Source organism: Antechinus flavipes, chromosome 5, assembly GCF_016432865.1.
Source record: "Antechinus flavipes isolate AdamAnt ecotype Samford, QLD, Australia chromosome 5, AdamAnt_v2, whole genome shotgun sequence".
NCBI classification, from domain to species: domain Eukaryota; kingdom Metazoa; phylum Chordata; class Mammalia; order Dasyuromorphia; family Dasyuridae; genus Antechinus; species Antechinus flavipes.
In genome coordinates, this window is record NC_067402.1 from 201,643,452 (window position 1) to 201,658,895 (window position 15,444).

The following is a 15,444-nucleotide window of genomic DNA, read 5'->3' on the forward strand; positions in this document are numbered from 1 at the left end:
GGTAAAATTTGAAGTCCTGTAAATTGTCAAAGTTGACAAAAGATGGAAACAGTCCAAGTTGAAGACATTTGGGGAAGATAAGGCATTGTTGTTGTTGAAACTATTTAACCATTTTGGAAAACAATTAGGAATTATATACATTAATAACCTTCAATCTAGGGATTCTATTACTATTCTTATATATCTAGGAGGACATTGATAAAAAGACAGTCCCTGTATATACCAAAATATTTATAGTAGCATTTTTTTGTGATATGAAAGAACCAAAAATCAAAATAAATGGCTCATAAATGGATTAACAAACCGAGTATGTGAATTTAATTAGGTAGATGTTATGGATATAATGAATATGGAGAGATTACAAAAATATGTATGAATAAATGCAGAATGAAGTCAACAGAACCAACTATATATATATATATATATATATATATATATATATATATATATATACAATGATTACAATAATATTAATAGAATAATTATATACACAAAAAATTTAAAGTGAATATTGAAAAATTAGAACAAACATGTCCAGAAAGAAGAGATATGAGAAGATACTCTCAACCTATCCCTTTAGAAAGGGGAGAATTTCACAAATCTTGCACATTGTACATATTTAAAAAAAAATTTAAATGAATGGATCAGTAATTCTAATTTATCCTTTTTTTTTTTTTTTTGGTATTTAAGGAATAGTTCTCTGGAAGTTATTAGGAAACTGGCAATGTAAAAAAATAAACAACATCAACAAAAACTTAACAAAAGGAGGTAGAGCCAAGATGGCAGAGAGTGGATAGGATATTGCCTGAACTCACCCCAGCTTCCTTCAGAATCAACACTAGATAAAGTGACAGAACCCACAAATAATTTTCCAACTTAAGATATCTTAGAAGGACTTTAGGAAAGGTCTGTCTCTTTTGGGCAAAGGAAAACATGCTCTAATGAAAGCATGATCTCAACATAACAAGAGAAACTTGGTCAGACCATTCAGTACAATGGGGAAGCCTACAGCATCAGCTCTAGGACAATCAGGGAGAAGCTCCTGTAGTCCTGCAGAGGAAGTTTGGGACAATCTTCCCTGTGCCCTAAGAGCAGACTTCAACTTTTAAAAATGAGCAAAAAAAGAAAAATAGCTCTGATCATAGAGAACTATTATGGAGACAGGAAAGATAGAAAACAAATCCAAAAGATATCAGAGGCAAATGGCCTTCAGGTGACACCATAAAGGGGAACATGGACTGGTTTCCAGTTCAAAAAGCTCTCTTGGAAGAGTTCAAAAAGCATCCTAAAAGAAGCATAGAAGAAAAGTGGGAAAACAAAATGAGGGCAGTACAGGAAAGTTATGAAAGGTTTTTTTTTGTTTTTTTGGGTTTTTTTTTGGGGGGGAAGGGGGAAAATGAGAGGGGGAAAGCTAACACTTTGGAAAAGGAAGCACAGAAATTGACTGAAGAAAACAACTTTTTAAAAAATAAATTTGATGAATTGGAAAAAAAAATCCACAAAACAAAACAACTAATTTAAAAGCACATTGGCCAAATACAAAAGGATTTTTTAAAAAAATCCAATTGAAGAAAATAATTCACTTAAAATTAGAATCAGACAAATTGAAGTGAATGATTCAATGGGAAACCATGAATCAAACAAAATTTTACAAAATAGAAGAAAATGTAAAATATTCCACTGGAAAAACAACTGATCTGGAAAGTAGATTTAGGAGAGATAATCTAAGAATTATTGGACTATCTGAAAGCCATGATGAAAAAAAAAAAAGAGCTAGCAGCATCTTTCAAGAAATCATCAAGGAAAACTGCTCAGATCTCTTAGAATGAGAAGGTAAAATAGGCATTGAAAAAATCCACCAATCACCTCCTAAAAGAGATCCCCAAATGAAAACACCAAGAAATAATGTAGTTAAATTCCAAAATTATCAAATCAAGAAGAAAATATTGCAAGTAGCCAGAAAATAACAATTCAAATATTGAGGAGCCACAATCAGGATAACCCAAGAACTAGTAGCTTCCACTTTAAAGGATTAAAGGGACTGGAATATGACTATTCCAGAAATAGGAGCTTGGACTACAACAAAGAATCAATTATCCAGCAAATTAAGCATTATCTTTCAGGGGAAAAGATAGACATAGGGGATTTTCAATCATTTCTGATTAAAAAACCAGAGCTAAATAGAAAAAAATTGATCTCCAAATACAAGACTTAAGGGAAGTATAAAAAGGTAAACAGAAAGAAAAAAAATGTGTTTTTAAAGGTTAAAATGTTATATCCCTATGGGAAGAAGATATGGGTAACTCTTAAGAATTATATCTTTGTCAGAGCAGTTAGAAGGGACTTTAATATGATGATATTAAAAAAAAAAAGAAATTAAGGGTGGAAAAGACACTGTATTGAGAAAAAAGGAAAGAGGAGGCAAAATGGGGTAAATTACACCACACGAAGAAGCACAAAAGACCTATGGTAGATGAGAGAAAGAAGACAGTAGTAGAAGGGGAAAGGGGAAAGGAAAAGGAAAGGCTAATAAAAGAAAGGACAGAAGTAAAAGGGGAAAGAGATAAGAAAGATGGGAGAAAAAGAGGGCAGATTGAGAGAGGTAGTGATCATAAGCAATACACTGGTGAAGAGGGAAAAAGTGACAGGAGAGGAAAAAAGGTGTAACTTTGGAAAAATAGGATGGTGGGAAATATTGAAGTAATAATCTTAACTGTGAATGTGAATGGTATAAACTCTCTCATAAAAAGGAAGCAGATAGCAGACTGGATTAAAAACCAGAAAACTCCAATCTGTTCTTTACAAGAAACACATTTGAAGCAGAGAGATACATACAGAGTAAAGATAAAAGGCTGGGGCAGAATCTATTATGCTTTAGCTGAAGTTTAAAAAAAAAAAAGCAGAGGTAGAGATCCTGATCTTAGAGCAAACAAAAGCAAAAACAGATCTAATTAAAAGCAATAAGGAAGGAAACTACATCTTGCTAAAGGGTATCATAGATAATGAAGAAATATCAATAATAAATATATGTATTGCCCTAGATTGGCAAAATTGTACAAAATCCTCATCTACTATCATTCCAATGACTCATTAAGTTGTTTAACTTCTGCAGCCTTATAAGTTCCTTGAGACTATTAATAGCATAAGCTTGAGGCGCAATTACCATGGGATGGTTTCCAGTTATCAACCTTACCCCATACCTATTCTTGTAGCTCTGATCTCAGAAGGATTCAACACATTTTTCCAGTAAGACTTCTGGGTTGAAGACCATATTTCTCACTACTAGTCTATTGGACCCTGCCTCTATTTGTACCAACCCTTTTTACTTATATTGTTGCTAATTTTAGAAGCAACCCCTTTCCCTAAAAAGAATGATTCTTAAAAACCAAGAGCTCCATGTCTGGTTGCTTAATGCTAAATTTACTATAATGTTCTTTATGCTGATGATTAAGGTTTTCCAAGATTTAATAATAGCTGAGAATGTTCATCTTAGTGTTATCTTTACCCTCCATTTAACATTGGGGTCCTTTCTCCAAATGCAACTAAAAAGGTTGTGACCTTAGCTGCCTTTATGACCACCCTATTTCTTAATTTTCCACTATTTCCTGATTAAAATTTTTCCTCCCTGACTTTAGATATGAAGTTTTCCATCATTCCAATCCAGTTAAAGTGACTAATGCCAAATGTTCTGGATAGAGTTGACTCAATACAATGTAGTGGTTCAGCCTCAGATTGGGGAATGAAATGATTCAATAACCTTAGGCTTCTGAACACTTAATTTAAAAAGAAGTTTATCTAATAATACCATAGAAGGTATACTCACTAAGAGTTCAGCATTGGTTTCAGATAGTCCCAGTTTCTATGTCTCAATGGTTTTTGGCATGTCTGGTAAGAAGGGTGTGTTGTCTTACCTCTTAGGTTTACCTTTTTATGCTCTAGATCAGCAATGTCAAATTTAAATAGAAGTAAGGCCATTTAATTTATATAAAGATTCCCCTCCCAATTTCAATACATATTGATTAAAAAAAACATACATTAACATTATCTATGTTGTATTATACTTTTATTTCATTAAATAGTTCTCAATTATCTCATAATCTGGTTGGTGTAGTGTGTTTGATACCATTGTCCTAGATGCCATTTCAATGGCCCAAACCCTAGCTTCTGGGGTAATCATTTTTTTTTTTAAGGGAAAAATTAGACCAGTCTAAATCACAATAGGCATAGTATGTGGTGTTTCTGACACACATTTTACCACTTTCCACCAAAGCAATGATACTAATATTTATATAATGCTTTAAGTTTTGCTATGCAGCAGGGTTTTGAGATTCAGTGCCCCTTGTGTGTGTTATTTCCCTCACCCACTTGCTGCTAGTCCATTTTCCTTATTTATTCTGGGTTCTATAAGGCAATTTGTCGGTGGGGCGGACATTTTCTGCTATTTCCACATTAGTTGGAATTGGAACATTTTTCTCAATAATTAAATATTAGTCTTTTAATCATCTGGAGAAACTTCATGTTCCACAAATACTTTTTCAGCTTTGTCTCCATTTAAATTTCCAAAATTGCTGGCTATAATATTTATCAAAAGCATAGAGAACAATAAAAGAAAAAGTATTCTATTATTTATAACATATCAAATATGAGAAATATCATGGTCAAAATCATTTCTAACTTTCACCACAATTGCTGGCTTCTCAATTCTCAAACCCACAATTTAATTCTTTTGGGATATCAATTAAATTCTTTTCTCAAAGACTATTTTTCTCAACATAATGGAGGAAGAGGTAACCAATAGAACCCTTTAGTCTACTATGGAATGTTAAATCTCTTCTTTGGTCACTTCTGGAGAAGAATTTGGTTCAACTCTGAAGACTTGGTGCTTAATAAGACCTTTGCAGTGGTCCCTCACTCTTCTCCTCTGTTCCATTATTGCAGTAGTTGGGAGGAGTGATATATTAGTTTAAAAGGAGAGAGAACTTATATAACTCACTCTGTGTACTTTAGACTTTCTTAAGTGGCAAGTAGCTCTCCCTTGTTAGTCTTTGGAGCTATGACACGACAGTTTTTGGCAGCAGCCTCTTTTTCTTTGTATTTTCTTTCCTCAGCTTAAGTGATTGATCCATGATACTGAGAGGCAGCTTTGTGAATTTGAAAGTTTGGAGCTTCTAAGTTCTTCAATCAGAGCTAACTAGAAGTAGAAGGAGTTCTAGCCTTCATAACTTTCCAGAAACACAGGGATTTGGAGAAGTTGTTTAGAACTGAGACTGCAGAAATGAGATGAAAAGTAAAATTATGATTTGGCAGCATAAAAAATACTGCATGTTTTAGAGAAATGAGATGAAAAGTAAAATTATGATTTAGAAGTGTCAAAAATACTGCAGGTTTTATGTTTTTAAGCATAACCTCTGGCACATATACTAGCCCCCTACTTTTTCTCTGGTCTGACTTATTTACCTTAAACTTTCATATAAGCAGGTCCGAGTTTCCAAAAGATCATCCACTACTATGCAGCTGTTATTCAACATTCCCAGACTTCTAAGAGTAAAACTGTTGAAGTAGGAGTGTAGGAGAGATACTGTCCTATAACTAGCCACTATAATTCCTCAACTCCCATGAGTTATTCTCATTTATATAAAGCAAATCACTATGCCATTCACATTTCCTTTCCCTCTAATGAATTCGGCATGTTTTATTTTTTTAAATGAATGAATATGATCAATTTTAACTATTAAAAAGTCTTTGAAGAGTTCCACACAGTTATTTTAAAACTTAAAATCCCAAAGAGCACTTTGGTGGGAGGAGGTGAGAAGATAGAAAGAAAGAGAATATGAAGAGAAATTAAAAATAAGGAATAGTAAAGAATCAGACAAAGTTTATGAAAGGTTTATTCTTTTTCTTTTCCCTCTTCCTTTTTCCTTTTCTTTTCTGATGAAATCCATTTTTTTCTCAGTAATGAAGCAAACAATCCTTATTAATTTTTCAAGAGTCTACAAAGTTGTTTAATTGATTACTTTATACATTTTAATTTTTAAGCTTCAATAATAGTCTTATGCAATTAAGATTAGGAACCACAATATCCTGCAACCTGCCATTTCTCTTTCTTTAGATCTTTTCCATGTCTCTTTTCATATTTAAATGGGAAAATTGTTTCTTCAGACATGAATTTAAACATTTTTTCATGTACACAGCTCTTTTTCTTTCAGGCTCCAAACTGTTCCCAAATGAAAAAGGCACTCCTTTGCTTTGCAAAACTGATTTAATAACTTTTCTTTACAAAATAACTTTTCTGTCAATTTCAAAACCAAAATCATTCACATATTAAATAGTATACCTTTTAAAAGTATCAATCCCTGGAAGATTATAAAAGTTATAACTTGTAAGTATAATAGTAGTTATGTTACTGCTGCTTAAATTTGTACATTTATTAATGTGTAAAATAAATAATGTACCTTTATTCATCTTTGATGTTTTTGTATGAAGAAAATAAATAGTCATCTTATACCTTATTTTTACTGTATATTAAGTAGCTTTCCATTACCCCATTCTTGAAGCAATCTCACAAATGAACCAAACCTAAAATGTAAGCAATTTCTGTTAGGCTCTAGGTTTGGAGTGTTAAAAGCCAAGAGTGTTGAGAGAGAGAGAGAGAGAGAGAGAGAGAGAGAGAGAGAGAGAGAGAGAGAGAGAGAGAGAGACAGCCTAATCCTTCTCTTTAGAGATCATATTCCCCCAGAACAGAACTGAGTCTACATGTGTGGATCTGTATAAAAGAGGGATCGTTTAGAGGAAGAGGAAAGGGCATCTTAGCCCCTCAGACCCAATATATCAATTTAAAAGGTCAAAGTAGGTACTCTCAGAAAATAAGCTGTCTTAGACCTTATATTATTCTCTCTTTTTTAACCATTTTAGTTAACAGTTTCTAGAAATGGTACAATTATTTATAGTTTCTTTGGGAGAGTTTATTGAAGTTATTGAAACTGATGTTATATTTTTAAAATTTTCATTCCAGCTTTAAAACAACTTTGTAGGTAAGTGCTGTTATTATCTCGATTTAATGGTAAAGGTAGGAAATGATTAAATCAATCAACCAGTCAGACCACACTAAAATTAGCAAGCAGGTGAGAACACCTTTAATGAATCAAGTCAAGGAATCAGTGAAAGATTTTTAAAAGTCCTTGATAATTTTACAAGTTCCTGAAAGATATTGGATAAAATGGAGTAATACTGCAAAGGAAATATATTTGGATTGGCTGAATAGATTTGATTACATCCTGTAGAGCTCGCATAACACTAGAGATTTAAAGTTTGGAAAGAAGCAGTCAAATATCTGGAGCCTTAGTAACAAAAACTTTTCCCATCAAGCCCAGGAGAAGAAATTGTTTTAGGGAAGGAGAAATAAGGGAGGAGAAAAGTCTCAGCATTTACTTTTGTCTTAGCCTCTTCCACTTCTCCCTGCAGCTTTCTTGACCAGAGAAAGATTTTATAAACTTTGGCTGGAAGATTTTGATTTTTTTAAATTGATTTAATAGCAGCATTGATTGAATAGCAGATATTGACTGAACAGTAGAGAAATAGAAGCATGTTTGCATAAATCCAAGATAAAGCAGAAACAAAGAGGAAAGGCAATTCAGTGATTGAAAAATCTAGCAAAAAAGCTACACTGCATCTAAGACTGCCAACAATCAAAATTCAACCACTCAACAAACATTTATTAAACTCAGTTTTCAAGGTATCATGCTAAGTGCTAAGAATTCAAAGGAAGAAAAAATAAGGTCTCTTACTCTCAAGTACCTCACAATTTATTGGGAGGACAACATACCAATAACTATGTAACCATAAGACATATATAGTAAATAGAAGAAAATTTGAGAGAGAAGGGACTAATGGAGGAGGCGGGGAGGTGGAAACTGCCAGCTTCAGAAGGTAAGATTTGAGCTGAGTTTTTTTATGCTTTAATTTTTTTTATTCTAAACAAATACAAAAAAGAGCACTTTTATATTCATCGCAGAACACAAAAATAGCACAGCATATGAAACCATAAATCTTCTTTTCATACCACTTGATTTGCCTTTTTTTCTTAATAAAAAAGTATATAATAAATTCCACATGTTATTTTCAAAACTGTACTGTTTGTGCTTGCTTCTGAATTTCTCTTTTTTGATCATTTTTTAAAAAGTGTTTCAATGGCTCTATTAATTTTTAGTATGATTATTTTTAACCCGTAATATCACTCAAATACTTGTAATAAATAAGCATAGTGAAGAAAATAAATTCACTGAATATCCAGCTCCAAAAATTCATGCTTTTTTTCTGCTTCTTGAGTCCATTAACTTTGTGACCTTGGGGTGGGACCCCACTCAACTAGAAGAGCTTTGTTTAGAGGGTAAACAGAATCTAACCTAGGTGAATTCTTGTCCTTAGAGATAAACTCATATCTTTGTACCCTCTATTGGGGTTTAAGGTGACCCAGCTTTTGAAGGAGAAAACCAACCAAAGTGGGTCTAGAGATGGAGTCCTTTGTCCAGATTGCTGGAGGTAGCTGGGTCTCATGATCAAGCCATGTTCTTGCCCAGAGTTGCAGGTTTCAGACCACCTTATCATTTGGAAGTCTATCCCTCATTAATTGTTCACCAATCAGAGTGGATTTCCACTAGTTTGTGGGCATGGGGGAGATGGTGAAAGCATCTCTTTTTTCCCCAAAGCATTTAAGCATTTGCTAATCTCCATGATTTCCTCTTTGGTTACTGAAAGAAACCAATGACCATCAATTTATTGAATATCAGCTTACCTAATAAATAAATTGTTAATTACCCAGCACCTCTGTCTCTTGGACTTTTTATTTGTCTCAATCTATTCTAGACACTTAGTCATTATCAACTAGCCTTTATTAAGTGCCTATTATGAGCTAGGCATTATACTAAGCACTAGGAAAGCAACAAAAAGAAAAAGAGGAAAAAAAAAAAAAAAAAACAAAGTCTCTCCAGGTCTCTCTGAAATCATCCTGCTGGTCATTTCTTACAGAACAATAATATTCCATAACATTCATACACCACAATTTATTCAGCCATTCTCCAACTGATGGGCATCCACTCAGTTTCCAGTTTCTAGCCACTACAAAGAGGGCTGCCACAAACATTCTTGCACATGTGGGTCCCTTTCCTCCTTTAAGATCTCTTTAGGATATAAGCCCAGTAGAAACACTTGCTGGGTCAAAGGGTATACATAGTTTGATAACTTTTTGAGCATAGTTCCAAATTGCTCTCCAGAATGTTTGGTTAGACCCATTCACAACTCCACCAACAATGCATCAGTGTCCCAGTTTTCCCACATCCCAGGAAGTAGAACTTTCAAGGGGATTTCAAGGAAGCCAGAGAAAGCAGAAGGCAGAAATAAACAGGGGAAGACCTGCATATAGAGAAGTCTGTCCTTCTACCTCTAGCATGAAGATTGTCATTGTGTGGCTTGATATCTAGAGGAGAATTACGCTTTGAGGAGAAGAGAAAAAGATGTGAGGATATTGGCTCCAGTGTCTTTCAAACTTAACTTGCAAGCTCCTGCGTCTGGGGACCTTGTTGAACAGGAGCGATGAGGCAGTGGCCAGGGATGTCTGAAGGCCTGGGATTAGGTGTGCTGGCAATTAGTGATCTCTGAGGGAGAGGTTACAAGCGAGGATTGCCAGACCCACAAGGGAAGATTCAACGGCCTTGTTGAGAGATGGGAAGGCAGGAATGCATAATGGGCCAAGGTATATGTTTGCCTGTGATCATGTCCGGTGACACAGCTGTAGTATATAAGTTAGAGAGTCAGATGGGTGGATGTGGACAATGTCTTAAAACAGGACTTTAAGTGTCAGAACATTCAAAAGGCTCTTTGAAAGTACGAGGAAGGACATTGGCAAGGTACAACCTTAGTACTTTGGAGAGGGCCAAGATATTTATGTCTTGAAGGTCCTGATGGGGAAGGTCACTAGATTTCAGAAGAATTCCAGAAATACCAACCACTTGGTCAGCCTGAAATCACCTCAGACCTGATCTTGACATTTGGTACCGGATGCTGCTGCTGCTGCCTACAAGTCACTCATCTCCCCTCTTCAGTCTGGATCCTATTGGGTAGGGTCAGCTCAATGCCCCTTGTCAGCCTGAAATAATTATAGAAAGTGAGACCTTTGTCCCTTTGCCACAGATGAATCGCAAACATACTTCCCTTCTCATCCCTTTTATTCATCTTTGTACTTTTTAACTTCAAGCCTATGTTTTATATGTAGATGTAATTTTATATTTTTAATATCAAAGCTGATTTTATGAGCAGCCCCGCTAAACAGAAAGGGGGATATGTTAGGGACTTTCCTTCTGAGAATTACCATATATGCCTTGTCAGCTGGTAGGGTGGACCCAGGAGGTAGAGAGGGGCTTGGCCTCTGAGGCAGGAAGTTGTATCTTACAGAAGTTTCCTTGAGATGCGAGGGGTATGTTTTCTTGCTAGATCTTTTCTTAGGACACAGCACTAACTCCAGGTGTCTCCTTTCTGCGGATCCACCTGTGCAGTGCTGAGTGGGTTAGGCACAAGGTAATCCCAAAGGAGAGTAAATATAAATGGCCAGCTTTGCCATAGGCAAGAGAAGGATGTGGAGAGAAGTAGAGAAAGACAGAGATACAGAGAGATTCAGGAATGCAGAAAGAGAGACTCAGAGACATACACCTGCTCTTGCTTCCTGCTAACTCCTGCTAAGATTACCAATAAAGAAAAGCTGTTTGGCACCTTAACATTGGTCTTGTGTCCATGAATATCCAGGGAAGATTGGTATGTATGGCTCTGGCAATCAGTAATCCCTTGGAGTGGGAGGTTGCAAAATAGAGAGGGAGAAATATAGCCTATAGATTATACTCAGATAAGGGTATTTGGAATTCTTTAACATGGAGAAGGTATATTTATGGATAATGGTGAAATCAAGGATAGATCATCTTTGCATGTGACTGAGGTGGGGGTAGAAGAATAAGTCTTAGGAAGTAAGTTGAGAAACTGAGAGGTTACAATAAAAATTTGAGGGGGAGTCAATATATATGTTGAAATCCCCTAGTCTGACAGCAGCAGTTGGGAAAGAAAGAAAAAGTGTGAGCTATGTATCAAACTCAGTGAGGAAGAGAGTTGAATGCTCTAGAAGTCTATAGACAAGTGACAAAAATTAAACATTATGAATCTTGAAGGAGAAATTATTACTGAGTGATGGAGATAGAAAAAGGACCAGGAAGTGACTTTGCGTCACAAAGAGTATTCCAACTCCCCAACCTCAATCAGTGAACCAAAGGAAATAAGTGAAGGTACAACTAGTTATAGAAAGGGTGGTTAGGAAGCTGTGTCAAGGGGACGGGAGGAGGTGTTGAGGAAAGCCAGGTTTTAGTAATAGTTATAAGATGAAAGGGAGGGAAAGATTTAGGATAAAGATTGTTGCCTATGAAATAGGCATTCCAGAGAGCACTGTGGAAGGGAAAGTTGGGGTTTGGAACTTTGGGAAGGGAGGGTTAAAGGAAATGGAAATAAGACATCAAGTACAGGAGGAGGGGTAATGAGGTTTGGATGAGGACCCATAGGAGTTCAAAATCAATGAGATTTATAAATTATGATCAGCTGTTCATCACTAAGTGAAAGTCAACACTTTTCTTCCAAATGGAGGCTAGAGATTAGGCTGCAATGTGAGATCAAAGAAAGAGAAAAGGAACCTATGTGTACAAAAATATTTAATGTAATGTTCTTGTTAGTTTTCTGGAGGTCTTGGGAACAGCTTTCTTTTCAGTTGAACAATCACCACAGGAATAGCCAGGTGTTAAAGTCCAAATCCTTTGTTATCTCCTTCACAATCTAGTTTCCTTCCCTTTCTAAGTCTGTCTCTGGCTCTCACTCTGGCTGAGTTTGTGGCAGCTTTATATGCTCTATTTTGAGTACAAACCAATCATTATATCACTAGGAAACCATTATTTGTTGTAAAATTAAATCAATCACACTGAACTTAGAGAACTATTAATTACCATGCTAAACTAGTTAACTATTGTCTCATCAATTCCATTGATTTAACATGTAAGAATTCTTGTTTTAAGTATAGAGTTCTGGCCCATTACAATTTAAAACAGTTCTTTTGTAGTATCTCCAAACTGGAAATCAAAGGACATTTTTTCTACTGGGTAAATGGTTAATTTATAGTGTATAAACATAGTGGAGTATGATTATGTAATAAGAAAAGATGAAATGGATAATTTCAGGGGAAATTGGAAGATTTCTATAAATTGATGTAGAGTGAAGTCAGAAGTGGAAGAACAATGATAGAAACACTATAAAAAAAGAATCTTTGAAAGACTTTAGAACACTGATCTATGTACTGATAAACCATGAGTGTAGAAGAGTGAAGCTAAAACATGTTACTCATCACTTTCCAAAGAGTGATTCAACTTAAAATACAGAGATGCATTTTCATACATGGTCAATGTGGGAATCCATTTTCCTGGACTATGTATGTTTATGAAAAGGTTTTCTTCCTTTTTTAACCTTTTTTATTGCTCAAATTGAGTGGGAAGAGAATTTTTTGTTTGTCTCTTGGTTTATTTGTTTTTTGGAATCATTATCTCTATCACTAACTAACACCCTTCCCCTTCATAGAAGCTCTTCCATGGAACAAGTACAGTCAAGAAAAGTATAAACACACATTAGCTTTTTTTTCTGAAAATGTCCCTCATTCTATAACTTTAGTTCATGTCTTTTGTTTTAACATCTCGATTTCTCAATATATCTTTCTCTTCCCCTCTTGGAGGGCCAACTATTCCTTATGACAAAGAATTAAAAACATTAAAAAAAATTTTTTTAAGGAAGAAATATACTTAACACATTAAAGGAGCAGTTAGGTGGCACAATGGCTAGAGAGCCAGAACCTGGAGTCAAGTCAGGAAGACTCATCTTTCTAAATCCAAATTTGACCTCAAACAGTTATTAGCTGCATTATCCTGCGCAAGCCATTTAACCCTATTTGCCTCAATTTCCTCATCTGCAAAATGAACCGGAGAAGAAAATGGTAAGCCACTGCAGTATCATTACTAAGAAAATGCTAAATGTCACTAAGAGTCAGACATGATTGAACTATGTGTTACTACACATTAAAAAGTCTGACTTTTTATGTAATGTTCTATATTAAAATTTTCCACTTCTGCAAAGAAGAGGGAAGTGCCTTCTCTTATCTCTTACTTCTTTGGTCACTATAATTTCACAATATTTAGTTTTAAATAAAATATTTAAATGTTTAGTTTCTTCCCTCCCTCCCATTTATATTATTGTAGTCTACTGTCTCTAGATTTGTGTGTGTGTGTGTGTGTGTGTGTATGTGTATGTTTCTGTTTCTATTTCATATATCTTCCTATACTTATTTTTGTTATACTCCTCATTTCTTGCAACATAGTAATATTTTATCACAGTAATATGCCACAACTTGTTGATGTGAAAACATATCCTTTGTTTCTAGTTCTTTTTGAAGAAAAGAGTTGTTAAATATTTTGGTATATATTGGGCCTTTCTTTATATCATTGAGGTATATACCTAGCACTGAGATCTTTGGGATAAAAAATATGACCCTTTTAGTCACTTTCTTAACATAATTCCAATTCTTTCTAGAATGACGGGACCAATTCACAACTTCATCAGTAGTGCATTATATGTCTATCTTTCCACTACTATTTCAACATTTACTATTCCAATATTTTGTTCTTTTTCCTGATTTGTTGGCTAGTTACTGAGATAAAAGCTCAGAATTGTTTTGATTTCCATTTTTGTTGCTATTAGTGATTTGGAGCATTCTTTTCATAGTTATTAAGGGCTTATATATTTTTATATTATTTATCAATGAACAGTTTTTGGTTTTATGAATTTGTTAGTTGCCAATACTTTTATCAGAGACATTTGATATATAGATTTTTCCTCTTTTTCTTCTATTTTTAGTTGTATTTTTCCCTGAAAAAGTTTTTCAATTTCATGCAATTGAAATAATTTATCTTATATTTGTAATAATCTCTCTTCCTTGTTCTGTTAAGAATTTACTCCTTAGCTACAGTGTTTTCCAGGTGATTTTTTTTTATTTGAAACTGATTTGGTTCTCTTCATTTTAAAAAAATAATATATAACCTTTGATATTCAAGTCATATATGCATTATAAGTCTATTTTGGTATATCTCATAATATGTTTGCTCTAAATCTAATTTCTACCAGAAAGCTTTCTAGTTTTCCTTATCTTTTTTTTTTTTAAATAGGGAGTGATTTCCTAGGTGAATTATGTTTTCCTATTTGCAGAATACTGAGTAGCAGAGCTCAGGTATTTCTAATTTCTTGTTTTCTAATCTGCTTCACTTGTCTTTTCTATTTTTTAAAGCAGCATCAAATAATTTCAATGAATACTGTTTCATAACATAATTTAAAATTGGGAGATGTTCTTCATTCATTTGATATGCTAGATTTTCTGTTCTTATAAAATGAATGTTGCTATTATTTTATATAGCCCTAAAAAATATCCCCTTGATAGTTTGATCGGTCCAGTAATAAATAATATACTTCAGAGTGCTTTGAAAATTGCAGAGTTATTCTATAGATATTACAGGGTTTTGTTTTGTTTTTTTTTTTTAAAAGAAATCCCTTAGTTCAATCCCCTAACTTTGTAGATAAGGAAAATGAGGCTAATAAAATGGAATTCACAAAACTGAAAAATAGTAGAACCTAGATACAAATCTAGGCCTTCTAATTCCAAGTGGACTCAAAATCCAGGCTTTTACCACTGCACCATGCTCCTACATGAATGATCCTAACTGAAATATTGGTAGTTTTTTGAGGAATAGATTTGGAATCAAGGGCCCTAGGTCTATTTACTGATGATCTGTGTGACTTTAGGCAAGTCTTAATTCCTATTTCCTCATTTTTAAATTGAAGAAGTTAGACTAAATTCTCCTCTAAATTTTTGGTCCTTTAACTGGAGTACTGGATTACAGTTTCAGTTCTTCATCTTGCTCTTAGTCAGCAAATAGCCATTACATTATCAAGAAATGAAAGGTAGGTTGTTATTTGTTTACATTCCTTCCTTCCTGTTTTTGAGGAATAGTAAGTAGATCTGAACCAGACAGTTGTTCTGAAATGGAGAAGTTTCTTTCAAATGCTATCTATAATACTCAGCTAGAATTTCCTGTCTTCATCTTAGGAAATCATACCAAAAAAGCTCTGCTTCTTATAAGTGAGCTTTATAAGTTCCAAAAGGTGGTCCCTGAAAAATAAGAGCAATGAAATGTCAGGAAGTATCAGTCATTTACAAAAGCTGTCTATTAGGTGAACGAACTTTTTATCAGTTCTTCTGTCAAGGGACATGTAATGTTACTGACCACACAGCCTCTGGAGGGTTGAAAAACGGGGAGGAATGTTAGGCCC